The sequence below is a fragment of the Bombus flavifrons genome, chromosome 1 (assembly GCF_040668555.2).
Source record: "Bombus flavifrons isolate JBK064 chromosome 1, iyBomFlav1_principal, whole genome shotgun sequence".
Lineage (NCBI taxonomy): Eukaryota > Metazoa > Arthropoda > Insecta > Hymenoptera > Apidae > Bombus > Bombus flavifrons.
Window position 1 is genome coordinate 16,713,831 of NC_138442.1, and position 10,913 is coordinate 16,724,743.

Genomic DNA, 10,913 nt, shown 5'->3' on the forward strand with positions numbered 1-10,913 from the left:
AGGAACGGAGAAAGAGGTGGACCAACAGTCAGTCCATCATGAGATCCAGCCACGCAAGCCGATGATCGATATCTGTAATCTCGGACAGTTCGCACCTGTATTTCAGTTCTTCCCTCAGACACTAGCCGCCCCGGTATTAACTGTAGAAATGGGAAAATTCGGTGTTACCAGCTATTACGTTAACGACCACGCGAGGCGCATTGCTCGCCGCTTCTCTAATGGGTACACATTGCCCTCGTGTCAGAGTAATAACGACTCTTTCGCGGCTGTTTTTCCGGGCATGGAAATCGTGCCGGACCGATAGCTCGGTGTGCATAGTGTATATTCGGTCGCCGATGCCGATGCCGATGCCGATTCCGATTCCGATCCCGACTGCTGCCTCTACCAGGGTAATCGTCGGCTGATTCCCAATCTCAATAAAGCCAGTAATAGACCAGTTACAACCTAACAGGCTCTTCCATACCCATACCTATCCACCGACCGACCGACCGACCGGTTTTCCTCTTCTCTCTATCCTCCGCGTTCCACGAAATATTTGGCCGACGCAGCTTAACCCGGGGACGACGGGCTTGCATGTGCACCCCAGCGGACTAGAAGCGCGTTCGAGCGTGAAAGCTCCGGCGAAAAATGCGATGCACCGCCGTGAATTTGTAAAACGGTCTCGTCGCTTTTCGCGGAGAACCGAGAAACGTGAAAACTGCACTGCCGTGCCGTGCTACTTTTTTTTGTTCCGAAATTATCGGCCCTTTCCCCCGTCGTCGTCTTGACGTCCAACGGTGAACGTGAGTGGTTTTGTCTCCGAGCAGAGATTCGGCCCGGTGAAACGTGAATTTCTGCTCGGCGATGGTCCGCCGGTGGTCCAACTCCCACCCACTAACGAATTCTTTTCTCCGCTTTATGGTGACATTGTTTCGGAGATTCTGCACAACGTGATGGCACGACTCTGTATCTACTGTCTCTGCGTGTATACGTTTGATTTTTCTTCGTTTCAATGGGTGTGATCGGCAGTATAAATTCTAACCTTAGCGAAACGGAATTTTAAAGATTGTAATTCTGGTTCCATCGTCGACGTTAAGATTGGAAGAAAAGATTCTTCGCCTGTATAACGTTGTATTATTCGTGGTTAGCGAGTCGATCGTCTCCTACTATAATACAGCTTGTTATTGTTGCGCGAATTTTGTAATATCAGTTGAATAAATAGTTAGTTATGTGACTCCAACAAAATGAAGATAATCGTTAGAGTTTATGTAAAGATTTGACAACGTATGTATTATGTGTACGAAATATAATGTACTCGTAAATTGCAATTTAACAATACAAGGATCATAAAATTAGAATTTGTTACAATTAAAATAAGACCATCAACTACCAGAAGACTATCATTCTTTATTACGACTAATATGATGGAGTGATTGATCATTCATGGAGTTCTTACAACTTATCCCCAACAGCCCCTATGGTTTAGACATAATGTGGCGTTATCGCAATAAAGAAGGGACCATTAGCATCGATAGAATTTCTCTATACTTAGCAACTTCTGAGAATCCTCGCGGTAGAAATCTACTTCATCAAGCTCTCTTTTAGAATTCCGTATAATTATTCTCTTGCAATTATTTAAATAAATTTAAATACCAAAAATTCAATAATTTGATGAAATTTTTAGCCAAGATGAAGTAAATATAGAACGTAAAACTTTTTTAAATAATTCGTTCTACTTTACGTTAAGCGAAATTCAGTGGTATTTTTCTCTATTTAATTTCTTGTATTATATTTCGGGTAAGTAACAATTACCAATATTTTATTTTCTATTTACGCAGTCACGAACGTACATAATTCAATCTTTCGAAAGAGACGACAATTTTGAATTATTCGCAACGTATAATTCCTAGTATCACGTACATTCAAAATTGCTTATTTCCATAGGAATACGAGTTCACGTAAAACGACACTCTGTGTAGTCGACTGAAGAACGATGTTAAAGTGATAAAGGCATATAACGATCTTAGAAGTTACGCACAGAATATTTCTCTGTGAATTATTATGCAGATGGGCGGTGCAAATCATCAACAAAGTCAAGGATGCTGGTGTTTGTGTACATGGCGTTAGTTTGGTGTCTTGTCGTGTGGTTGACGTTTAATTCAGAATCTTGTGTGTCTTCTGTCTCTGGTCTCGACTTAAGCTTACTCGTGCCGTTTCACCATGAACCCATAAATCTCAGAAAACTTGGGGGTGGCACAGTGCGAAATAGGGCTGGCTGGCGAGCTAACCACTTCCAATTAGCATCGCCAACAACTTTCAACGTCGTAGATCCATGAACGCGAATGAAACTTTACGATTACGAATAAACACCAAGTCCGATGTTGCGTTTCATATTCGCACATCGAAACAGATAAAACAGTTTAACACCGGTCTCGTATGCGTGCATTATGATTGTTCATTGCTGAAACTTTGTAGAATGCTAGGCAAAGTGTAGTTTGCCGTTCACGTAATATGCGTGTTAAATATTCCCTTCGCGATGATATTCCTGGTAAAAAGATACTTTTGCCGACTATGAAACGAAAGAAGTATATCACGTAGAAATGTAAGTAATATTACGTTATACCTGGACTACGGAAAACAGAATGTAAACGAACGCCGCAAATTTTGTAATGTACTACTTTTCCAAAGAAATCTAGATGAAATTGATATAATAGAAAATAATTCAATCCTCTTCTGAACAGCCTATCCACGCGTTAATTCCCTTCGGTATTACGTTACATTAACTGATTGAAATGATAGTAATCTGCAGTTAATACTTTGAAAGATAAACGCTAAAATCCTGGCTATTTCAGGTCTTTCTTTTATTTCAATTCGGTTCTCTTACGATAGCTGTTAAAAATACGATTTAACTCAAGATACTTCAGTTAAATCAGCCTGATATCCAGAGCAACGGATTCCGATGTGGACACCCTGCCTGTCGCAATGTACGGTATGGAACCGAGTGGCAAATAGCTAGTACAAAACAGTGAAAGCTCCCTATGGGCTCATCCCCATGAACGAGCTCCTGCAAAAACATTAATCACGAACTACTTGTTACCCAGCTGGTTTTATGGCTGTATCACACATTCAGTTAACAAAAAATACCGTGATTCGTTCTATTTCTCATCGTTGCAGTTCATATCGTTATTGTAATTTTTACCGCAACTCGTTCTACATTCCGAACATTTTATCTGCATATTTAATGTTTCTCATCACCAGGAAATATGAGACGCGCAACTGTATGGTATTATATTTAAATGATGAAAATAAACGAGTAGAAATATAATATACATATAGCGAGCTAGACTTTTTATTTCAGTCATCTAAGTTTCAATATTTTAAGATTTACTCTTGAATTTTTGCATAGGATGATCAAACTTGTATGTTATAAAGCACCATTGATTTATGATATAATATCGAACGAAAAAATGAGAAAATAACGTATACCGTAGATCTCACAAAAATACATCAAGAACGAGAATATTGAAATTAATCGAACAAATTATGTTTTGATGAATAGAAGTTGCATCCTATGTTATGTAACGAAAGTACATAATATATCCAATTTCGATATATATAATAATTTTATAAACGAAGAGTTAAATAATCTGTTTTCAGTTGTGTAGATCGCCTAAGAATTGTTCATAACCGAACTGAGCGAATTGCAAGGCAAATTGACTCGAGTATCCTTCTGACTCAATAACGATACTTTAGCTTATCGCGTTAAGCTATATATTTTCCTGAATTAAGAAAAACGAAAGTTTATAAAGCTTGACAAAGCCATTTTGATATTACAATGATTTAGGAAATAGTTCACAGATCTGCCACTTTAACTTCCCTAATCTTAGTTTTCCCGGCAGACACTAATCCTTCGTAGGCCATCATCGAGGACTTCATTTCGTCGTCGTGAAACTTCGAAAGCCAGGCGATAATGGCTATCCTGGCTGCAGCCTTTTGAATATTCAGTCGGGACAAGATAAGACCGAGATGGAAGAATGATCGTCGCTCGTAACCGCGCGCAAAAACTGGAACTTCATTTTCGGCCGTGAGCAGCGTCACGTGTTAACATCGTTTTTCCGGCCTCGCTCGTCCAACCAACCCTCCCTTCGCGGTTTCTTTTCTCCACGATCTCGCAGAGGAAAATCGATCAGAGGTTAAATGTAGCATAAAATTTGAAGAGTCCTCGTACGGCTGGGCCGTCGCGTCGCGGAGCATCGAGCACCGGAATCCTCGAGGCCGCTTCAACAAACGGACGAACGGTTCGCAGAACGTAGCACGCTGCTCCTCGACGAAAGGCAATATGCATGTAAAGAGCACTTGGACCCGCTTTACGACTCGAAAGACCCTTCCGACACGGACGATAGCAATCCGTCTGATGGAAACGATATTCCAGCCTACAACGTGTGTATCGGGAAAACTTTCCTTCGGTCGGTCGAGGTAACTTTGTAATTATTTCTCCTCCTCTGCGGGGATGCGGCGAATACGTTTTAAGCCGGCCGAAAAACGACGCGGGAGCTTTGCTAAGCGGTTTAAATATTTCATGCCCGTCGAGTCTATCAATCGAACGGCTTCTGACGGATGATTTTAGCGACTGCTCTCCGGTTCTTGGTTATCGCCCTCCCGAGGAGCGGGAACATACTGTTCGCGGATTTTTCGTGTATCGTTCTGTTCCTATTCCGAAGTACACTCAACAGAAAAAATACCTACGTAGTTGGATTTTTCGAGTGCAACGTGGGCATCCTTGTTTTGGAATCGTGTAAAGAGGTGATTTATCGACGTTGAGAAAGCGTGTGAGAATAAATATTATGTATATTGTGGAACATGTTAATACATATTAATAATATATTACCCAATAATGTATATTAATAACAATATTCTTTGTTAATATATATGCTCTGTTGTATAATACATTATTCTGAAAGGTATTACTGGAATAATCAGCATCGTCGAATAAACTAGATCGTTGTAAAATGTACGAAAGCGTTAACGCTGTTTAAACGATTTTGAAGAGAATCGCGTTGCAATAATCTGGAGCAAGCTTACTGTTTAAATTCTCATGAACGTGAAAATGATCGTAGTACGGTTAAAGCTGATACGATGTAGTAACGGAAGCCCTAAGGCAGTTTAATTGTGTACGTTTTCTGTGGATCTCGCGGGAACGACCCGAGGTTTGAGAGCTCGTGAGTGACCCTATAAATTCTCGTAATCTGATTTCGAGAGTAGTGAAACCGGCTTCCCTTTCGAAATCGAACCGGAGAATAATAGATTTCCGTGATTTCCTGTAACGTTTTTTCGTCAAATATTGATGGTTACTCAATACTGTTGAAAGTGGTCCGACGCTCTACAGTAATCCTGCAAGACAACCTAACACACGCTCATGATACTTTAATTCATTTGGAAGAATGTGAAACTATTAGCAAACCAGCATTAACGTACGCTACTACTTAAAAGAAAATTCTATCTTTAACGTTATTTTCATTTCAGAGTATGATGTTCATATAGAGAAATCTAAAAGAAAGTTGCTTCTTCTATGAACATAGGAGGAAAAAGTGCGTAAATAATCGTAATAAGAAATTAAAAACTTGTATTAATTCTAGATTATTAAAATCAGATATTACACTTTCCAACGATCTTTTTTTTTCTTTAATTGGAAGTTTAGAGTCGCAGCAACATTTCAGGTCATTTTGTTTTAATTATTTCCAAGAAATAGTAGCTCTTCGTTGTTAATCTTTCGACAGGGAGAGATCAAAAATATTTAGTAATATCTAAGTGTGAATTTGTTTGAATATGTTAATAAAATTACGTTATTCGATCATCTAAACCCTATTTTTAATTTTCAAGTTATAAATTTTATTATTCGGTACATGTACATATATAGCTTAAGATAATCCTACTTTTATCTACAACACATTCTAGTTTCTAGATCAGAATAAATAAAAGGAAACTGAAAGAAAATTTAAGTAGACATTCGAACGTGCTAATATTTAACCAGCTTGAAAGCTTCCTTTCCAGTACCAAGGTTAGAGAAGAGTTATTAGTTAGAATACATGGGCGGATAAACGTCCTGAGGATCTAAGAAATGATTAATATCCGCGAAACCAAATCACCGTGACTAATTTGTAACTTGTAGTTGGGGAACCTCGCTTTATAGTACCATAACAGAAGTACAAGAAACTTCTGATGCCTTCGCAGATTTCCGCCCTTGCAATCGAGTAAAACACGAGGCACTGTGCCACCCTCGACGTTACGAACTTTCATTTGTCCCACCCTAACCATTTCCTATCGGTCAAAACAATTTCGCAGTTTCTTAATAGACTTAATAAATCAATCGGCTGGAATATCGAATCGAACCTGAACTTTCCAGTGAAACATCGATATATAAGAAAAAAAGCCCGATCGTACCAATTGTATTTTAGAAAAAGTTTTCGATAGGTACGAGAAATCGTACATCATTTCCACCTCGCCACTGTCCCTTTATTAAAATTTTTATGAATTTACTTGAAATATACGATCATAATTTGCACGTAAATTCGCTCGAGGTGTTTGATATGGAAGAATCGGATATTGATATCGATTTTGTTCAAGAAAAATGAGAGTGCATTATTGTGAGAACGAGGATCTCTTGCAGGTAAAAAGTACTCGAAGGTGGTTCTTGAAGGATAGAGCGTGAATTTTTCCTCTATAAGTTTAATATTAGTTTTCATTCGAAAATATATGATATCTCGATTTTTGATCAATCATAACATAGATAAAGACACATGTATGTATTCTAAAGGATTGACTTCAGAAATGGAATAAAATTTATTTGAACAAATTCAGTACCTACTATAAAATGATATTTTGGAAATAAAACAGGTCCCTTGTAATTTTCATTAGAATTGACGAGTATAGTCTCTATATATCGTTAAAACAAACCATTGCAATGCTTTATCTAAGATACATTAATTTATTTACACACAAGTACGTATATCTTCTCAAAGATGGAATGACAGCTGGTAATAAGCTGGTAATAACTAATTTCTAAATTACATTTTACACAACACAATACGAATAGACTGCTACTTATTGAAACAAACCACATAGCCATGACTTCTAGAAAATTGGAAATCGAATGATTTAAAAAATTGCTTGCAGATACACCTGACCGCTCGATCGGGTCGACGAATCTTACGATTTTTTCTCTGCGTACTTTTATTAACCCATTAATTTTTCCAGATCATTTCAGTGGGGAATTACAGCGGTTGGTTGGTACCATGACGCTATTAGATTGCCGCAAAAATATCTTCCGAGAAACAGTTCGTCGAGGAGGGTATTTTCCTAATCAGAAATACAGCTAATAAGGAAAATTGATGATTTAGGGAGTGAAGGAGAAAAATAATAAGAATAACTGTCGACGGGGGGTTACAATGAAATTAAGTCCCAGGAAATGGTTCAACCCTCTGGCAATGGTGCGAAATCTCGAAGGGTGGTCCTTTTCTTTTTCTTTTTCTTATTGCCAGTACCTTCAACCGACTGGCTTTCGTCGGTCTTGCGTAGGCAAAATGAAAAATGGCTCCTTATCGGCTACGGGACCTTGCGCAACTTTTCTTTCGAGTGGTCATATAAATTACGGACACCCGATAGAACCTCAAGTAACGGCATTAGGGTGGCAGGGACCCCCGATATCTTCAAACAGCTCGAATGAAAATAATGCGCTGCGGCTGTAGGATACTCGAAGCTATCGAGAGCTTCTTGCAAGGTATTAAACCTTTCATTGATCGTAATCACGTTTCGCCAAGCCAGTAAATTATACAACGGTCAAATAATTTGAGACCTAAGACAAAAGAACAAAGATCCCTATCATTACCAGAAGAATTTCAAAACATTAAGAAATATCCATCTTCCATTTTTTTCTAATATACTGTTAGATTCTGTGTGATAGAACAAGTTGCGACACCTTACAATTGTTCGCAAGTATGTGTATACACATACATATATAGATGCATGGTTGGGAAAATTATGTGGAAAGTACCGGGGAAAAGAGATGGCGTGGAAGGAGCTAGGGGAAAGGTTCCGAATGATTAAGGTTTAGGATTTTGATTATTCGTCGTGACGCGTTGTTGTTTACATAGACATAGAAATGAGTGTTTGTTGCTAATGACATGGCGATAACATAATTCCAGCTTGTCTCGACAAGCTGGCATCCAGAAATGTCATATAATTTATAGAATATCTAATTTCTTTTTATAGAATTGAACGAACAATATGATGAATAATACGTTCTAGTAGCGAGAAGCTGGATTCACAACATATCGAATTTGAATTCCAAAATCTAACACGATGAATGTTTTATTTTCAGAAATTGAATTACATAGAATAAAAATTAAAGATGTCAAAATATTCGTTTGCTTTCTTGAAAAAATACGCGACCAAGAGTCGTTCTCGTCATAAGCTTCTCGATTAATTATTTTCATAATTAAAGCAAATTTTTTATAATTCAGAAAGTAATATCCTGATTAAGTTATTAATCTTCACCGATATCCAGGAACGTAATATGCTTTGCCAAGCTGGTTCATAATTAAACAAACACGGGCGGAAACTTGATCAGAAACTATTAACCGCCCCAAAAACGGTCAAACCCTCTGGGAAGGAAAGAAATTGGCATTGTGCAGAACCTCGAATAGGCGTATTCCGTTCTAAATTGGATCCTTCGAATCTTGTCCTTCGCTTTTATTTCGAAGTATTGTTCTACCAATCTTCCCGTTCGGCCAACCATTTGAAGGAAGCGAATCGTAGTCCACGAGCTTGGAACACATCGAGGAGATAACGATTGAAAGCTTAATTCAATTACCTTTCAATTCACTTTAATTAGTTCTGGTGCGGAAGTAACGGATTGCGGAACCTCCGCTTGTTATCACTGCAAATTGTTTGCCGATATGATTGGATTCTATTTCCGCTTACTTATTTCATCATATACTAGAATTCTTTTAAGAAAGAGAATTGTCTTGTTCTTGTCTACTTCAGTGGAAGATATCAGTGGTATTAAGATCGTGTTAGCGCAATGTTGACGATGCTCGAAAATTATTTGTTATTATGTTTGAAAATAAGAATGAAGAGAACAGAGTTAAACGAATGTAAATGTGGAAAAAGTGCGGTCGATTTGATTTACATTACCGCTTCTTTATTTGCTGCAAATTGCAAAAATTCATTGTATTTATGGAAACTAGGGTATTTTCAAATAAATATTATCCTCAAACATTATCTTCATACAGTCCACACACACTCCAAACTACAGGATATATCTAATATAATTCTTGAGTTCGTAGGTAACTAGATTTCATATTTCAAGACTAGAAAAACAATTTCATAACATACAAAATTGAAGGAAATTATTCATTATTTCCCATTGTTAAAAAATTCATGTATTAGTTTTTCTGTGTCGATACATGATTAAAAAATAGTTGCTTAAGATATTGAAATGTAGTTACTATGTACTTAACAGTAATATGTTCTGTTCATATCTCGAGTGTGATTTACGATGTAAGATCGCAAACTCTGGAAACGTAGACTTACTTGAAATAAATTGCATTTTAAGGAGAAGCATTGCGACACCTGTACAAATCATTTTGAAAGATCGTTAAATGCTTTTTATTTCAGAGAATTACCAGTTGAATGATTCGTCGGAAAGAAAGCGGAATTTTTCAAGCTTAAGGTGAACAGGACGATATACGTGTGAAAGTATTGTACCAAGATTCCAGCCCCATTGGAACAATCTATTCGGTTATTTCGCTATAGGATTGATCGGATGCAATTTATCTTAAATTTTATTCGAATAGATTTTCTTGCACGCTATTTTAGGAATGCGTTATATGGTTTCATAAAACGTTCATGATATGCAATTGTCCATTATCATATTACGATCTAGATGTCTATTTCTGTTTAAAACAAACTATCCTATCTATTGAATATATGAAAATAAGTAGTAAATCTTAAAATAGTTTCCCATTAGTATAAAGTGAAAATCATTTTTTAGTTACATACAATAAGTACAATTCTATGGGTGATATTACAATAATATCAACAATGTATCAATAATAACGTAGATAAGGGAATGTCACTTATGAGTGTGGTCATGTGAAACGTACCGTGCGACATTAGTTCTAGAATTCGACGATAGATTGCCTGATATGTCTTTTATTTTCTCACTAGTGGTACCTATATTCATCTTTTAATATATAAGTAGACCTTTAACAATACTTTTCGATAGGAAATGAAGAAACACATTGACTGATTGTACAGTGACTGAATATAATCGTAGCATGGACGTAATTCTGATCCTTTCTACTTTATTTGAACTTTTTATTTTTATTGAAATTCAATGACATTATACATTCATATTTCAAAAATGTTTTTTTATTTTCTTATATCTGTATTTGGTTGTCATACTTTTAACATGTTTGAAGCTAAAAAATATTATATACATGCTCAACTTTATTAAATAATAATAGTAAATAACTTTCATAATTAGTAAAAAATGTTAGTATAGAAATATCTTTTATCGAGTACTATTTTTAATAGTATATTTATTTATTTTTTATAAAAGAAAAATATAAATAGACAGGTAATAACATTAATGGTAAAAAATTTTGAATTACTAAACATACGGATTAAATATTTCTAAAAGCTATGTAGGAGAGAGGAAATTTCCTCTCTGATAGTATGTAGTGCTGTTTGAAGTATTGTGGAAATATAAAATTCTATACTTTATTGCGATTATTCGATCATTAGATATGTTATTCTACATTTTACTCATTATATCATACGGAATTTCATAAAAGACTTTTTATTCAAACTAGTATCACAAGCGAGATCTCGTCTATGCTAGTACTATTATACAGAGTCGATAACGTCACATG